The 19,152-nt window shown below is 34.9% G+C and overlaps 1 pseudogene; it reads right to left on the bottom strand.

Annotated features, from left to right (window-relative positions):
- Window positions 1–9,066: 9,066 nt before the first annotated feature.
- LOC112206926 (small nucleolar RNA U3) lies at window positions 9,067–9,270 on the bottom strand (annotated as a pseudogene).
- Window positions 9,271–19,152: the final 9,882 nt, after the last annotated feature.

Consider the following 19,152-nt stretch of genomic DNA (forward strand, 5'->3'; position numbering starts at 1 on the left):
GAAAAAAAGAGAAAGGACCTTTACATAATGTTGGCTAAAGCTGAAGCACAAGCTGAGTAGAAAGAGCTGTAAAAATGTGAAACAGCTTTCTCCACGTAAAATTCATTGACCTTGTGGCCATCAAATGCGGGGGAGAAATCCATTTTATGATCCTACCTTCCAACTGTGGATATCATGGGCTTTCCAAGAAAAGAGATTTTACTTCTTTGGGTTTATGTTATCATTATCAAGAACAAGTATTGAAATAGTCTTTTAACTGCCACCATCGTTCAAGAAAAAGATTACTGAAAGTACTTTAGCCTACGGTATTTACAGCAATTCCTCCTACTACTTAATGTTTTATTTACACTAATGAAAAAGCACTTAAATTCATTTGTATAGGTTGCTCTTTCTCAGAGACTGAGAATAACGAATATGCACTATAAATATATGAAAATGACTGATTTCATTATTCTTCCAATAGTTGTTCCTGATAACAGGAATTTAAAATGCAGACTGATGTTTCACTTAATGCACTACAAAAGCGACAATTTATGTAGCTTTTCCCTGCTAATGAATGCCTTTCCCAATTATTATCTCAGCAGTTTGTAAGTGGACAATTAAAATTTTAATGTTTCTCCTCAATAGAGGACATAACATTAAAATAGAGAACTCTTCCTACTTTTTACTTTAACAAGATTCAAAAATCAGACCTTCAAGAAATAAATTCTCCTGCTACATTGTCCTTTCATTGCACGCATTATGGAAAAACCCTGATCCTAACTAAAATTAGTTATTTACCTTATTTGAGTATGTATCCAAGATGCTCAGTGCTGCTACAAAAAACAAATAAAAGACTTACAAATTGAAAACATTTCTGTATCTTCAGCCACGTCCAACAATTCTAGTATAGTTTCCTAATTAATTTTCTTACCTGGTCTAAACCTGCTTGGTTGTTTCCAGTTTTCTCCCTGCTCTTTAAACATTTCAGCCTCAACAACAATCTCCCCTCCTCATTAGCATACAGGAACCCTATACTTACTAACATCAAATTTACTAATCTGTACACGTTCTCCCACTCTGTTTTCTCTTTCCTTCTTGTTAGGATAGAAGAAGTGCCTCATTTTCGCCAAAGCCAAATGCTTACCTGTGCCCTGGGTCCCATCCTCTCTAGCATCCTTAGGAATTTTATTCATTGTTCAGTGCCTCTATTTTCAGTAGCTTCAACCTTTCCTTTTCTGCTGGCTCTTTTCTATTATCCTTTAAGTGTTTCTCTCATTTTAATATTCCATCTCTCTTGCATTTCTATAGGATTTATTGCTGTCCCCATTTCCTTAATTTCTTCTTATTTCTTTTCTTTTCTTTTCTTTTTGAGACGAAGTCTGGCTCTGTCGCCCAGGCTGGAGTGCAGTGGCGCGATCTCCGCTCACTGCAAGCTCCGCCTCCCGGGTTCACTCCATTCTCCCGCCTCAGCCTCCCGAGTAGCTGGGACTACAGGCGCCTGCCAACACGCCTGGCTAATTTTTTGTATTTTTAGTAGAGACGGGGTTTCACTGTGTTAGCCAGGATGATCTCCTGACCTCGTGATCTCCTGACCTCGTGATCCTCCCGCCTCGGCCTCCCAAAGTTCTGGGATTACAGGTGTGAGCCACCGCTCCTGGCCACTTTCCTTTTATTTCTACTTCGATTCCACTGGGGAGATGACTAGTCTGGCTTCTGTTTCCACTACTCCACTGAAACTGCTTTACTCAAGGTCATCAGTGAAAGCTTGTTGCTAAATCTAATGGGTACATTTTGTAGACATCTTTTAAGTTGTCTAGAGTTTTGACACTCACAATGTGATTCTCAGAATGGTGGCATCATCATCTCGAACTTGTTGGAAATGCAGAATTTCAGGTCCCATAGCAGACCTACTAAATCAGAATCTCGGCAAGCGGAATCTCAAGAAATTGTGTTTTAACTATAAAGTAATTATAAATAGTGTTTTCTTTTGCACACTATAGTTTGGTAACTACTAATGTAAAGGATATGTAACAGTTCTTCCAAATTTCACACACAGGATCCAACATTGTTCTTTCAACTCCAGGCACCAGTCATACGGCTAGACACTCCTATAGCCTGTAAAATTTTTCCTTGGGAAGAATATAGTTGATGGGTAAGGTATGTTAGCTTTCCCTTCTTGACCCTGTAGTTTTTGAGGCCAAGGAGAGGTTTATGTCTATTGCAGTTAAAAAGAGTTAGGTTGGGTCACAGACAGCTGTCAAAGGGAACTTAGGTACCAACTACACCAATTCTGAAACAAATAAGGATTCATTCTTTTATGGTATTCCTCCCTTTTATTTCTTATTTTTGAAACAGAAACAGAAATTGTTTCAAAAATAAGGAAATAAAAGGGAGGAAATAGTTTTAGTTTTTACCAGTTCTCAAAGTCTATGACATCAGCAATAGACATTATTCTGCATGAGTTATTGGCTTCTATACAAGTCAGAATTGAAGCTGTTAGCAATGAAGCAAACTCTGGTTGACTAGGAAGAAATTAAAATGATATTGGGGGAGCTCAAGAAATACGTGGGAGGGCTGACCAACCAAGGTTAAGCTTGTGTTTCAGAAATGTCACCCACAGTCATGTTCCAGAAATGGTCTGATGAGGAAAACACTGGTTCTGCAGCTCCTGAACACCGATGCTATGGTTGGCAGGTCCACTACTGCTCTATCACAAAGTTGACTGTGAAAAACGATGGCTCAACGCTTCTGCCACTACCTTCACCAGAACATAGATTCCTCATGGTTTTATTCCGTTATGTAGCTCACTTCTCAATCAGAATCTCCAGCAGATGTTCTACTCTCCCTTTAACATTTTATTTAGAAAATTTCAAATCTAGAGAAAAGTTGAAAGAATAATATCATTTATTAATATTCTCCAGCATGTGCTTTTGGTAGGTGGCACTTGGATCATATACTTGCCCTCTAGTTGCAAAGAAAGCCAGAAAAATATCATTTCTAGTAATAATTACCTAACCTACTAATTTTGACTCAACAAATTTATCATTCTTACAGTTGTATAATTCAGTGATAATTAGGAAAGCAACCACTTTTACAGTCAGGTCAGATTATCTAAATACACATGTATTCTATGTGGGTTTTACTTCTTTTTCAAGGCAAGATAATCATCCCCTTTAGGAAATTTTTCGTACAATGTTTTCAGTCTTCATTTTTCTTTACCTTTCTGCACCATTTGATATCATCTTATATTGTTTAATGTTTACCTTCCTTGTAAGATGTAAACTCCATGAAAGTGCAAAGTGATTCTGAGAGATGTTTCAAAAGTAGATCCTGTGTTTTATCTCTAGTGCTTGTCACCAAGTAAAGTCTAAGGAATATATCCCGAATGATTTTAGATGTGAATGAAGAATAGGCTAATGAGTAAGTTTCAAAATACAAGTTCAATTCCTAACTTGCATTTTCCCACTTATAAATTTTATTTTTCTTTGTGTTTTGACATATAATTTACAAATTTATTACTAGCTCTACCTCAGTAAAATTGTATAAAAATTCCACAAACTGATATTAATATTTGAGGTAAGGAGATTTTGAAGATGAAAGATATTTTTTGAAGTGTAGGTAAATACTGTTGAGGGTGTTCTGTTTGACTTGTATCCCCATTTATATTAATGAAACCGGGGGTGTTTTTTCAAATTAAAAAGATGAGACCTAGAGGAGTTAGGAAACTTGTCCGAAACCAATCATAGAAATACTGAAACTAAAAATCATGTTGTTTAGGTATCAGTCTATAGTTACTTTTCTACTTTTCTAATGCTGCTCTTCAAATTTTTACTATATGAAGAAATAAAGATTTTTTAATATTTATCTAATATAAAATCAAATATGTAACTTCTCCAGAGGAAAACATCATCAAAACAGAGAAAGGGCCCTATGTTAATACAGAAAGTCTCATAGCATCTTAGGGACTATGTTGTACAATTTCTCCCAAGCAAGAATTCTAGCTGCAGCATCTATTATGCATTTGAATACACATAGCCCACTCTTAGATCTGCCACTTCCTGATTGTGTTTTCTTTCACATTGATTTCCTGCAACTTCAGCCACCTCACTTGTTAGGCAAGGGTAAAAATATTTACCCTGCTTACTGAATAAAGAAACTGGGAGCATATAATAAGCCTATATAAGTGAATGTTCTTTGAAAAAGCCAATTAATATAAATACATGGTATCTTAGGAGAGATTTTTTTTGAAAGTCTCGTTATACAAAAAGGTAACTTCAAGAAGAATCCCTCACTGGATAAGTCAAAAGCCCTATACACCATTAATTTCAATTCTAGGGAATACTGCTCTAAATATTATGCACCTGTATTCCCAAGCTCTGTGCCATCAGGCTTTTGTTCATTTTCTTTCACTTAGATTTTCCGATTTGTCTCTCTGACCATAATGCTAGTATCAAACAGTACAGATGTCTCCTCTGTTCTTGAGACAGACCTTTTTGGGAATTTCAAAGAAGTGGAGGACCGTATCCTGGGGCTGAAACAGTTTGTAAGTGGTCCAGTAAACTCTGTTGCCAGAAAATTTCTGCAACAGTATTATAAGGCCCATTTGTATGAATGAGGAAATAGAAACTGTGAGAGGATCCCTAGCTAGCTCACTGCTGATAAGTAGAAGAGCAAATATCAGAGCCTGTATCTCTCTGATTCCAATTTCTGCTCTCCAGGGAACCAGGGAGTTCAAAACAGGAAAGGGAATAAAAGCTGAGCAAAACCAAGGCTAAGAGCCAACTGGGAGAAGAAATAGAGTTTTAAGATTTTAAAAGGGTACTTAAATTCTGTATTTAAAAAAGGAAGAAGAGATGGAGAAGTAATTTCAGGGAGTTGACAGAAAGAGAAAACAGTTTATAGTTCTCTTATCTGGAGGATTTGGAGAGTTGTTAGTAAATTTTATTGTTTTAATTTGAGAATGAATCAGCATCGCCTTGGGCAGCACAGCTGTCACTATCAGCAAGAGAATAACACAAGATCAGACTCAGCAAAGAACTATGGAAAAAGACAATTGTCCCCATCCTTCCAATCCTATAGAAGGATCAAGTTTGTAAGGGGTGGAAAATTAGGGGCTTGATATGATTAGTTTTAATGTGTCAACTTACCTGTACTAAGAGATTTCCAGATAGCTGGTGAAACATTATTTCTGGGTCTGTCTGTGATGGGGTTTCTGGAAGATATTAGCATTTGAGTCAACAGACAGTGTAAGGAAATTCAGCCTCATCAATGTGTGTGGGCATAATTTAATCCTTTGAGAACCTGAATAGAATAAAAGTGTGAAAGGTGAGCAAACTTGCTTTCTGCTCAAGCTGGGACATCTATCTTTGCCTGCCCTCAGACATTGGCACAACTGGTTCTCGAGACTTCAGGTTTGAGGTAGAATTATACCACCTTCTTTCCTGGGCCACTAGCTTGGAGATGGCAGATCTTGGGACTTTCAGCCTCCACAATTGTGTGAGTCAATCCTCATAACAAATCTCTTTATCTATATCTATCCTATTGGCTCTGTTTCTCCGGAGAACCCTGACTAATACAGAGGTGTCATGACTTAGTAAACTGACTGTATGCATTATTTGCAGTCGTAGAAACAAAGTTGTTTTACCAGCCACAACATTCACTATTCATCCTGATTCACTCTAATTTTAATAAATATTATTTAGGGTATCAAACCTGAGGAGAAAACACAAACAGTAGAATGAGCTGTTCTTTTTCTTTTTTATCTTCATCTTATGAATTCTTTTTCTTGGTAAATAATGCTTTAACATGTTACAATGTGCTTTCATGTTAGGATTTTCAGATATTACATGGAACATACCTACACTAAAATATATTTGTTGTTTATCTGAAATTCAGATTTCATTGGTTGTTCTATATTTTATCTGGCAACCCTATCTTATCTCCATTGTTTTCACTTGAGGTCCACAACAATCTTGTTGTGGTTAAGAATTATAATAATTTTCAAATAAATAAGCTGAGATTCAAACCTTTTAATTGACTTTTCAAAATTCTCTTAAGTCCCTAGATACAGGGTGATGTGTATTGTTGCAACTAATGTAAGTCTGAAACTGTTCAGCAGACTGAGAAAAAGAAATACAGTGACAGAGGCAGAGGGACAAAGAATAATGAGGAAATTAAACAAATATCTGACATTGAAGATCTCACCAGCAGGGCAGGACTATATGTTTCTAAAAAAACATGTTGAAAATAGATCTGATTTAGATGAGATCCATAATCAAGCCATCTGGTTTGTGAGCAGAGCATGACAGCAAGAATGCCCCCAGTGAAAATGGTATCACTGGATCTTATATAATAGCAAAGGGAAACACAGTTATTCCGAGAAGAAGATCAGAATATCAGCTATGGCTGTGAATGAACTGACGGGGTCTAGTTTTTAGAGAAGAGAAACAGAAAAAGAAGTAAGTGCCAAATACAGTCATGGCACAGAGGAGGGAATACTTGAACTGGGTTTCAGACGCAGAAGGAAGGTATCAGTCATTCAGGGGAAAAGAACATTAAGGGAAGATATTTGATTTTCTCTTTTCACCAAAACCCCCAGATAGATTTAAAATTAAATGTACAAAAAGCAGAAAAACTAAAATAGAAGAAAATACAAATGTACATTGAATTGGGGTTCTCCAGAGAAACAGAACCAGTAGGATATGTATGTATGTATGTATGTTAAAGAATTGGCTCACGCAATTGTGGATGCTGAGCAATCCCAAAATCTGCAGTCAGCAAGCTGAAGACCCAGGAGAGCTGATGGTATAGTTCCAGTCTAAGTCTGAAGGCAAGAGAAGACCTATATTCCAGTTTGAAGACAATCAGGTAGAAAGTGCAACTTCTTCCTTACCCCACCATCTGCTCTATTCAGGCTTTCAGAGGGTTGGGTGAGACCCACTAACATTGGAAAGGATAATCTGCTTTACTCAAATGTTAAACTCATTCAGAAACACACTCACAGGTACACCCCAAATAATGTTTAACCAAATACCTGGGCACCCCATGGCCAGGCAAGCTGACACATGAGGGTAACCATCACATACATTAAACTCATTTGAAATGGCCATGGACTTTCTAAGCATAAATTCAGTGAAAGGAAACTCAGAAACTATTTCAACCACATACACATACAATATTTTTTGTCTCTCCAAACACCATAAAAACTTAAATATTAATTGTCAAATAGGGAAAAATGCAATATATATGGCAAAGCATAGATACCTTCACTATAAAAGTTTTATAAAACATCAGGAAAAACACAGATATCTCAACAGAATAAAAGGAGGAAAGGAAGATGGAAAGTTAATTAATAGAAAAAGAAGTACAGATATGATTTAACACAGTAGAAATCAATGAAATATGAGTTACAATAAAACAATTTTTGTCAATTTGGCAAATTTTAATGGCATAATTATTAGTGTTAGTAAGAGTATAAAGAAAGTTCTATGCCACACATGCCTCACATGGGAGTCAATTTTGTACAATTTGTTAGGTTAGCAATTTGTCTTCTTAGAGAGGTTCAATTCAAGCTCAGATTTTTGTTAAAAAATTCAGAGAAGTATTTAAAATAATGAAAATAAAAATACCTCAAATGTCTTACAACACAGGATCTGTTAAGTAAGCCAGTTTCCTCTAGGGAAAAGAATACTAGATAACTCTTGGAAGATGTATTTTGGTGAATATTTACCGTATTGGAAAAGTCTCTAGAGAAACAATTAAGTGGAAAAACAGAGGGGAAAAAAGCTATATTTTTGTAAAGCACACAAACACACACACACACACTATAAAGCACTGGAAGGAACTCACTGAAACAATAGTAAGTTTATGAGTGATTTTAATATTCTTCCATATATTTTATATTTTAACTTTTATAATCATAAATTTAGTATTTTGAAGTTAAACTTTTTAATAAAGTCAACATGCATACTGAAAAATGAACAAAAAACAAAGGAACAGCTGAATGAAATTTTACAAACTTGAACACATTCTTGTAACTACTCACCAGACCAAGAAATAGCTCACTATTCGCATTTTCCCAGTCCCTATCTTGGGACAGGTATCTTTTACTTACTTTTACCTGATTTTGAAGTTTGTGTAAGTGGAACATATAGTATCTCACTCATTATGTTTGGCTTCTTTTGCTCCAGTTTATGCTTGTGAGGTTCATTCTTCTCATCTGCAGCAGTATTTTGTTTGTTCTCTCATTACTGTATAATGTTGCATTGCCTAAATTTACCACTATTAATTTATTTTTTCTATTATAGATAGGGGTTTGGGATACATTTTTCGATGTGTCTTTTGGGTGAACATAAATACACAATTTTATTTGGCGTGTACCTTGAAGTGAATTTACTGGTGTATTAGTCCATTTGCACACTGCTATAAAGAACTGCCTGAGGCTGGGTAATTTATAAAGGAAAGAGGTTTAATTGACTCACAGTTCAGCATGGCTGAGGAGGCCTCAGGAAACTTACAATCATGGCAGAAGGTGAAGGGGAGCAAGGCACCTTCTTCACAAGGCAGCAGGAAGGAGAAGTACTGAGAGAAGGGGGAAGAGCCCCTTACATAATCATCAGATCTTGTGAGAACTGACTATCATGCGAACAGCATGGGGGAAACTGCCCTCATGATTCAATTACCTCCACCTGCTCCCTGCTCCATCTCGTCTCTCCCTTGGCATGTGGGGATTATGGGGATTACAATTCAAGATGAGATTTGGGTGGGGACACAAAGCTTAACCACATCAACTGGATTGTTGCCATTTGTCTGTTTAGCTTTATTAGATACTACCAAACTATTTTCCGAAGTGGTTGCAGCAATTTTTACTCTTGCTGGTGGTGTATAAAATGTCTAATGGCTTCACATTCCCACCAACTTTAGTATTGTCAGTTGATTTCTTTGTTTTGTTTTGTTTTGGTTTGCTTTGTTCAGTTAAGCAATTCTGGTGGGTGTGTATTTAAGTTATTGTGATTTTAATTGATGTCTAATAGAATTGAGCACCTTTTCATATATTATTGGTCTTTTTTTCCTCTTTTAAGAAATATCACTCAGATTGCATTCTCTTCCCCTCACTCTCCCAAAGGAAGAGAAAAATGATCAGCAATGGCAAATGGCAGTTGCAGCAAACCAATGCCAAGAGCCAGCTTCAAGCTCAGGAGAAAATGCTGCTGTCTGTCCTCATGGTTTTCTGGTTCTTTAGGCATTCAGAAAAACTTCTCCCATAATGATCCCTGAAAGAATAGTCTTTGGATATACACTATTGGAATTCTTCTGCATTTATTCTATTAATAGGTAGTAATTACTTATATATACAGGTCATGAGTCCTATGTTGACTATATTTATTACAAATATCTTCTTCTAACAGGTAGTTTGCCTCTTGGCTCATAATGGTGCTTTATTTTTGTTATTATTATTGTAGTAAGAACACTTGATATGCATAATACAGTTAACTATAGGCACAATGTTGTACAGAAGATCTATATAACTTATTCATATTTTATAACTAAAAGTTCATAACCATTGAATGCCCTATATGCCCCTCCATCCATTCTCTAACAATCACCATTCTGCTCTAAGTTTCTGTGAGCTTAACTATTTTAGATATTTGATATAAAAGGAATCATGCAGTGTTTGTTCTTCTGTTGAGACAGGCAGGCAGGCTGGTTTCCTAATTTAATGTAGTTTAGAGAAAAAGAACAAAAGCCCTGTACTCAAGCTATAGCTTACCTAACTTCAAGCCAATCAGCAGCAAAAGAACCAAGGCACTATTTACCACAAGTTCCTGTCATGGGCAGAGGAATTGCCTGGCCAAGTTCCCCAGGGCCTTTCCTGCACAGTTAGACTTAAACTTCACCTTACAGTGACCTCATTTCAATGCTAAAAATTATGCCCAGGGGTGGAGATTTAAAATGATAATGTAATGTGCTAGGTATGAAGAAGCATGTAAAGCCACTGTTCAAGTGCTAGAGAAACCCCTCCTGGACATAACTGATGAAACTCTTTCCCATACTTCTCTTGAGGAGCAGCCCACCCTTTTCCTTTGGCGGTACTGACTCCCTTGTGCACAACCTTAATACACTTTCACTTTCTGTCTGCTGCTATGTCTGGTGATCTCCCTTGACTTCTATCTGGGAGATTTCAAGAACCCAGAGTGTGGTGCTGGTAATACTGTGACTGGCTGATTTTGCTTAGCATAATGTCCTTAAGGTTCATTCATGTTGTCATATATGGTAGAATTTCCTTTTTTAAAAGCTGAACAATATTCCATTATATATATATATATATATATATATATATATATATATATATATATATAAAATAATGGTTAAATAAAATGTGATATATATATATATATATATATATTTAAAGAAACCATTCATCCATTAATGGACATTTCCGTTTGTCATCTACTAAATATATTCAGAAATTTTGATTGACATCAGAATGTGTGTATAGACAAATATGGGGCAGGTTTACCATCTTTACAATATTGATTTTCTAATAAACAAACATGGTATGTCTCTCAAGTTAATTACATGTTCTTTGATATCTGTCAAAAATGCTTTGTATTTTTTGTGTGCAGTTGTTTTGTGCATCTCTTGTTAAATTGATTGCTAGTTTTTTATGTTTTTCAAAGTCACTATAAATGGTATTATTTTAATTTTACTTTCCAATTTTTGTTGATGTATTGAATTACAATTAATCTTGTACATTGGTATTATATTCAGTAACCTTGCTAAACTCAGTTAACTAATTATATTAGTTTAGCTAAGTTTTTTTTATTTATAACTAATCAAGTTGTCAACAATTAATGATACTTTTATTTCTTCCATTCTAACTTTTACCCACTTTATTATTTTTTTCTTTATGTACTATCTGGGACTACAGGACAAAGTTAAATAAAAGTAGTATTAGTGAACATTTATGTTTTGTATTTTTTAAAAAATATAATCGTGAGATAAATCAGTGTAAATTTTTTTTCTTGTAAAGTCTGTTAGGTTTTGGTAGTAAGGTTATGCTGACCTCATTTCTTAAATGTGGGAGGTTTTCCAACTTTTCTATTCTTAGGATTTTTAAAAATATATATCATGGGAAATTCTCTATTTTGTAGAATACTCTCAGAATACGAAAGTAAGATTGTCATTGTTTCTTTCTCAAGTGTTTGAAGAATTCACAACTGAAAGCCATTTGGGCCCAGAGCTTTCATTTTGAAAAACATTTTAATTATATGTATAATTTATTTGATGAGAACCAAAATTTTAAAATTGTTTACTCTTTCGTCAGTCCTAAAACATGGTGTTTTTCAATAGAAATTTGTACATTTTTATGCTATGTCCTTTAAGTTTTTTATGTCTATAAAATCTTTAGTGATGTTTTTAATTTCTGATATTAATAATCTGTATTTTTTCCTCTGATTTATGGTTGCTTGTACTTTTTTCTTTTTGTTCATATTTTTAAAAATAAACTTTTGGCTTTGCTTTTTTTGGTTATTAATCTTTGCTTATATCTTTATTTTTTTTCCCTACTACTTCCTTTGGCTTTAATTTGCTGTTCATTTTTAAATTTCTTGGGATGAAAAAGATATTGTTGTTTTTCAGCTGTTCTATGTTTTTGAAATATATAAATTTTAGCTATACAAATTTCTTTAGGCATTGCTTAGCTGAATCTCAGAAATATTGATATATATTTTTATTTCACTGTAATTAGTTACATTTTCAATGAATTTACTCTTCTGAAATATCATTTTATACACCAGCATAGATATGGTATATTGTAGTAACTATTTCATGTGAACTTAATGACAATGTGTATTTTGCAGTTGTTGGATACAATGTTTTATATATATCTATTAGGTCAAACATTTTAATCATATTGTTCAATTATTCTCTATTTTTTGTGTGCTCATTCTATTATTAATTGCAGCTGGATTAAGGTTTTCCTCTGCCAGTTTGCACTTGCCTATCTGCTTTTAAGTCTATTAATTTTTGCTATATAATTGAGAACATACAAATTTATACACTATCTTCCTGATAGACTGAACCTTTCATCATTATGAAATATACCTTTCATCATTATGAAATAGCTCTGTATATTGCAATGCTTCCTAATTAAAAGCTATTTTGTCTGATGTTAGACTGGCAAAATCAGCTTCCTTTGTTTAGAGTGTGCATGATAACGCACTTTTTAAAAAACAGTTTACTTGCTCTAGTCCTGCATCTTCAAAATTAAGGTGTGGTTCTTCTAATTAAAATATAGTGGCTTTATTTCTTTTCCAATCTGAAAAATTATTGTTTCATAAATGGATAGTTTAGTCCATTGACATTATGTGTTTACTCTTTTGTCATTTGGTTGTGTGAGGGTTTTTTTGTACCATTTGTTCTTTGTTATTTCCTTTACATTAATTATTTTATATTATCCTATTTTTGCCTCTATTAGTTTTGTCTTTTAACTAGAACAGTTCATCCATATTTAGATTTCTATCCATTATCTTAAAATTTGTATTGTTGTCCATTTGTTTCATTTGTTCTGCGTCTTTTTATTTGATTTTTTTTTAGAATTAGCACATTATACAATTATTTTATTTCCCCTTTTATTAGGCAGTTATTATACATTATTTTAGAAGCTATCCTTTAGATTACAATATACACATGACATATTACTATCTACTATAAGTCAGTAATCTTGCCATGATGAGGCTATCACCTGGACATGGCTAGCACATTGAACATTTTAATCACATTTAAGCTTTCCCTCTTTTGTGCTATTGTTGTCAAGTATTTTAGCCTTAAATGTATTTAATTTAAAACATTATTATTATTGTTTTAGTTAATTTTTATTTAGACTTGCCCAAATATTTATTTTTTCATTTACTCTATTGTTTCTTCTTCCTGTATTTCTTTCTGGGATCAATTTTCTTCTGTTCAAATAATTTTCTTCATTATGCTTTTCAGTATAGATTTGCTCATGAAAAATTTTCTCAGTTTTGCTTTAATGGACATTCTTTTACTTTGACTTCACTTTTAAATGATATTTTTACTGATATAAAATTCTAGTTTGACAGGTTTGTAACCCCCTCACCGCCTCCCCACCAACCCCTCCAATATTTTAAAGGTATCATTGCCTTGTTTTCTGGCTTCAATCATTTATGTTGAGAAGGCAGCTGGATCTATTCTTTGCTACTTGAATCTAATGTATTTTTTTTTCTCTTCTGCTTTTTAAATTTCCCCTTTGTCTCTGGAGTTCAGATGTTTCATTACGATGTGCCTATATGTGATTTTCTTTGTATTTTATAGATTTACAGATTGTAGTGCTTATAGAATCTGACTTAATATTTTTGTTTGAAAAAATTCTCAGATATTTTAACATTTTACCTACTCTATTTTTTGTCTTCATCCTTTCTGAATTTCCAATTAAATTTGTGCCATGTCTTTTTACCAATTCCCATGTTTTTTATACTGTATGGTTTTCTCCCCTTTCTTTTTTTTAATTTGGATGTTTGCTTCTAATCTGTACGCTAGTTCATTTATCTTCCCTTTAACTATTTGGAGTTATTATTCAAATTCACTATATGCCTGCTAATTTTTATTAAATGCCAGACATTCTGTATGAAAAAAACTACAAGTGCTTTGTCATGTCATGCTTTCAGGAAAGGTTTCACCCTATCCTCTGGATGTCAGCAAGGGTAGGGGCAGGTCATGTATTCCAATCAGGGAGTGAGCTGACTTCATGTTAGAGTTTAGTTTTTGTAAGCTTCCCTCTGTTGCATCCCCTTTATTCCTGAGATATAGTTCTCTAGTGATCCCAACTGAAAGCTAGCATGTTTCTTAGAGCCTTTTTAATTGGCAAATTCAGAATGCTAATTAGTGTCACCTTAGTGCTGTAAGATTGCTGAAATCTCAACTCAGGTTTTCAGCTCCTTTTTGTTGGTTTCTTAGTTTAAGCATTAGTTAATGTCTCCAGGAGAAAATCTGTTCAAAGTTCCATGATCAGTTGTCTATGCCTGCCTTCCTCTGGAATCTTGGCATGCTCAAGTCTTGGTACATTTAAAAGCCCAAATTCCAAATTTTGTGTTTGCAGCCCCATGAGGCTGCCAAAAGATCTGCTAAACCACTGTTTTCTTCTTGGATCTCTGCTCAATTTATTGTGTAGCTCTTCAGTGCCTTGCTACCTACAGCTAATTAATTATCACATACTTCAAGGAGAAAACCAGTTCATGAAATGTTGGATTCCCTCAATGAGTGTTCCTTTCTCTAAGGATTCTGGTCTCTTGAGTCCTGACTGTATCAGAAGCTCTCTGATGTTTTCACACATGCATATGTTATATTTCTTTCAGTTTTTAAAGGTGCTTTCAGTGGGAGTGTTGCCTCCTATAAGCTATTTTGTCAAAGTTGAAGGCAGAAATCTTACATTAAAGGTACTTTAAAATTGGTCCTTGTACTAACTGAAGTACACAACAAATACTTTAGGAAAATAAAACAACTTAAGCCAGAATAATACACCAGGAATCACTGGTAAAGAGAAATCAAGTTATTAGGAGCAGCCAGAGGTACTAAGAGAAAAGAAACAAATCTCTGAAGAACTTCTACCTTACAGTTTAGCCTGGAAATAGTTCACTTACTAAAAAGAAAGTTTGGAAACTTCTGTTTGTCAAAGAGGGCCTTTGCATAGTTTAATAAATCATAAAGAAAGTAAGCATATAAGAATGAAAATTGTCTTTGCTAAATCTCCAAGAGAAAACTGTGCTAAGTGTAGAGGAAAAGACTCTACTGGTTCACTGTGGCTGTTTTGGATGCTCAGGACTTTACCCTGCCTGTTAGTTGGTCTAGTAGACATTGTATTAATTGAAACTTTGTCTCAGGGTGCATTCTGAAACATCTTCCAATTGAGGGCTATATTTACATCTGTTAAAGTGCCTCTTGGGTGAAACCCTTCTGCTTCGTTCTTGCCTTTCCTATGAGCCATTCAAAAGGCAGAGTGAAGAAGAGGATCTGCAATCTAGCCTCTGTCTTCTGTATATCTATAAACTATATCCATTAGAATGACAGTCAATGAGCAGTCAGAGAGACATGCAGGAATTTAAATTTTTTTGCACCGATGGCTAGATAGAGGCTGGTTAACAGGAGGTCCTTCTAGGTGATAGAGCTTGCTTTTTTCTAAACGACTGGAGGCAGGCATATGAGAAGGGAGTTTGGGTTATACTTTAAGACACTTGACTTACCCCTAATGAGTGTTGAGAATTTCTAGAATACTTATAATCAAATATAAGAGTAAAAATATTGACTAAAGAAAAATACAAATGTTACTGGAATGTAATTTGGCCAATAAGAGTTGTCTGATACACATCCCCCCACCCCCAATGAAGGGAACAAAATAACAAATAAACAACTATATTTTGACATGAGTAACTGAGGAAGTATGCTGGAGAACATCAGGGGAGTAGTGAAATTCCTGAGGAGCATGGAAACTCAGGATAGCACCATAGAGAGTGAAGCAGCTCATCCTGTCTCTGCCATTCTGTCTCCCCAACTGGGATCAGCTCAGAGCCAGGGGAGTCTTCTTGTGGGGAAAAGGTAAACTAGAGACCCTTGGGAGTCCCTATCACCACCAGATACAAGTAGCCATTGCTGCAAGAGGATCCCCAGTTCTCATAGGCACCAAATCCAGTATGGACAGTTGCTAGGAGTCCACACAGCTGTATTATCACAGAGCAGAAACACTCTTGGCAACCCCGATCCCTGCAACCGAAGCTGCTACACTGCCATCTTGAAACCAGACCCAGACCTAGAGTGTGTCCTGCCTTGAGACCAGTAGCCACCAACTCCCTTTATCCCCGATGCCTCACTATCCTTGTACCAACATTGTCATGCATGCCTGCAACAGCACCAGTACACAGGTTGCTGGGAGTTTATGCCTGAAGGACTGACCAAGACCCCAATGTATGAATGCATGAGGCACCCTATCCCTCAGGAAAACAGTCAGGCCTGCGCAGTAGAGAAGCTCCATGTAGCCAGTTAGCTAGCGCACGCCCCCTCTTGGAATAACATCCAGAATGAATGAGACTCCATCATCCCCAGAGAGGACCCCACACAGCTGCCTGGCCCATACATGCTGCACCTAGCCTGACAACCAGTCTGGTGGTGGCCCCAACCTCCCAGACAGCCTGCCACACAACTTGCTGGCCCACCCCACCCACATGCAATTGGCCCTCAAACCAACCCAGTGCTCTTTACCCCAGAAAAATAATGCCACCACCATCACAAACCCCTGTAGCCTAGGTACCTGAGTCATTTGCACACATTGCAGATGAGGATTACAGCTGAAGAATCTGTTCATAGACCATGCTACTGAGCACACTCAGAACCAAAGTCAACATACCATTTCCAACTGACACCCTAGAACCTTTTCCTACAGGAAAAAGCCTTTTCCTTCAAAAACTATTCCATAAAATTAAAAAAAAATGGCTGCCTACTAGAAATGAATATAGCAATACAGGGACACAAGAAACATAAAAGGCAAGGAAATATGACATCCTCAAAGGAACACAATGAGTGTCCAGTAACAGATCCCAAACAAAAAGATTCTTACAATATAATTGAAAAGGAATTCAAAGTAATGATATTAAGGAAACTCAGTGAGCTATATGATAATATGTACAAACAACATTCAAATCCAGAAAATAACTTATAATTTGAGAAATTCAACAAAAAGATAGATATCAGAAGAAAAAACCAGAATTCTTCAAGTAAAAGAATTCATTCAATAAAATAAAAATATAATTGAGAACTTTTATAACAGACCAGATGAATTTCAGAACCTGAAGACAGTCTTTTGAAATAACCCATTCAGAGAAATAGAAGAGAAGAAAGTCTATGGGAATTATGGGATGCCATTATGTGAACAAATGTTTACATTATAGGAGTATAGAGGAAGAAGAAATAAAGAAAGGCACAGAAAATCTGTTTCACAAAATAATAGCTAAAAACTCCCCAAGTTTAGGGAAAGATATGGACATTCAGATACAAGAAGCTCAAAAGTCCCCGGTGAAATTCAACCAAAAAAAAAAAAAAAAAACCTTCTCTGAGGCATGTTATAATCAAACTGTTGAAAGTCAAAGACAAAAAGAATTCTAAAAGCTGCAAGAGAAATATTTCATCACATATAAGGAAATCTTCATTAGACTATTAGCAACATTTTCAGATGAAATTTTCCAGACCAGTATAGAATGGGATAACGTATTCAAAGTGCTAAAAGAAAAAAACTGTAAGACAAGAATACAATGTACTATAAATACTAGGCCAGCCTTCCAAGAAATGATTAAGAAGTGCTACAATTGGAAACAAAAGGAAGAAAATTGCTGTCATGAAAGCATGTGAAAGTATAAGTGTCATCAATATAGGAAAATCCATAACCATATCTTGGTGCCAAAACAGTGTTATGTAAATCTTTCAATCCTGTAGTATGAAGATTTAAAATAAAAATGGTCAAAAACAACAACACCTATGATTAGTGGCTAAGGCACACAAAAGATGATATTAAGGCAACCAAAATACAAACCCTGTGTGGGGGGAAAAGTCTAGAGTATTTTTATTTGGTCAAATTTAAGTGGTTTTCTGCTGAAAATAGTCTGTTTTAACTACAAGTCTCTTTATGGTAAAACCATAGTAACCACAAAGAAAAAATTAGAGCAGATAAACCAATGAGAAAGAGAAATGAAACAAAGCTTAGAACCACAGAAAACCACCAAACCACAGAAGTAAATAATGGACAGAAAGAAAAGAAATAAGGATCTACAAAACAATGAGGAAACAATTAACAATATGGCAGTAGTTAGTCCTTACTTATCAATAACAATCTTAAATGTAAATGATGAAATTCCTCAATGAAAAAATATAGAGTGGTTGAATGACTAAAAAAACAAGACCCACCTATATGCTGCCTAAAAAGGCTCCCCTTACTGACTAAAAGTGAAAGGATAGATAAAAATATTTCACGCAAACAAAAACCAAAAGCCAGCAAGAGTAATCATACTTGTATCATAAAAATATAATTTAAATCAAAAACTATAAAAAGAGATAAAGAAGGTCATTATATAATGAGAGAGGAATCAATATAACAAGAGGATAAAACAATAATAAATATTTTTATGCCTAACACCCAAATATTTAAAGGAAATATTATTAGGTATAAAGGGAGAGAGAGACTCTACTACAGTAATAGTGTGGGGCATCAAAATCCACATTCAGCAATGGACAAATCATCGAGACAGAAAATCAAAAAAGCAACATCAGACTTAACCTATACCGCAGACCAAACGGACGTAAGAGACATTTACAGAACATTCCATCTAACAGCTAAAGAATACATATTTTTATCAACTGCACATGGAATATTCTCCAGAATAGATGGTATGTGAGGCCACAAAACAATTCTTTACAAATTTAAGAATATGAAGATTATATTTTCAAGCCACAGTAGTATAAAATGATAAATCAACAACAAAACCTTACTAATATATGGAAATTAAAAAACAGTCTTGTATATAACTAATGGGTCAATGAATACATTTTCTAATTGAAATTTTTTTTGGAAAATAAGAATGAAAACACATCATACCAAAGCCTATGAGACACAGCAAAAGTGGCTCTAGAAGCAAGTGTATGACAATAAAATCTTATATCAGAAAAGATTTCTAATAACCTAACCATGTACCCCAAGAAACTAGAAAAACAAAACTAAACTAAACCCCAATTTGGCAGAAGGAATAAAATAATAAAGCCCAGAGCAGAAATAAATGAATTAGAGACTAAAAAAGTTTCAAAATATCAACAAATTTAAGAGTTGTTTTTGAAAAATAAACAAAATTGGTAGTGTTTTAGCTAGACTAAGAAAAAAAAGACCCAAATAAATAAAATTAGAGATTAAAAAAGGACCATTTCAACTGTTGTCACAGAAATACAAATTATTATGAAAGACTACTATGAACAACCATATGCCAAAAATTTTGAGAAGAAATAGCTAAATTTCTGGACATATACAACCCACCAAGACTTCAGGACTTCGACCAGCAGCCCCCAAGATCCTGAGGCATAGACCTTGGTTACACCAAGGTCTTCCTGGTGTACATCGAC

The sequence above is a fragment of the Pan troglodytes genome, chromosome 1, assembly GCF_028858775.2.
Source record: "Pan troglodytes isolate AG18354 chromosome 1, NHGRI_mPanTro3-v2.0_pri, whole genome shotgun sequence".
In the NCBI taxonomy this organism is placed as follows: domain Eukaryota; kingdom Metazoa; phylum Chordata; class Mammalia; order Primates; family Hominidae; genus Pan; species Pan troglodytes.